The sequence below is a fragment of the Gavialis gangeticus genome, unplaced genomic scaffold (genome assembly GCF_001723915.1).
Source record: "Gavialis gangeticus isolate Ggan-Ray unplaced genomic scaffold, GavGan_comp1, whole genome shotgun sequence".
Taxonomy (NCBI): domain Eukaryota; kingdom Metazoa; phylum Chordata; order Crocodylia; family Gavialidae; genus Gavialis; species Gavialis gangeticus.
This window is the reverse complement of record NW_017729025.1, coordinates 56995314-56995608: the sequence shown is the minus strand read 5'-3', so window position 1 is coordinate 56995608 and position 295 is coordinate 56995314.

Below are 295 nucleotides of genomic sequence, written 5' to 3'. Positions count from 1 at the left end.
GTATTTTAATGCGCAGTAGCCTATTTTACCATGTGTTAAAGCAGTGTATAAAAACTGCGCTATTCATAGATTCATAGATTCATAGATTAAGGGTCGGAAGGGACCTAGTAGATCTTCTAGCCCGACCCCCCGCCAGGGCGGGAGAACAACAAAAAAACCCCAAAAAGAGAAACGGGACTCAAATGAGTCCAGCCAGGTAGGCATCCAGCCTCTTCTTAAAGACCCCCAGGGTAGGGGCCAGCACCACTTCCCTTGGAAGTTGGTTCCAGCTCCTAGCCGCCCTAACTGTGAAGTA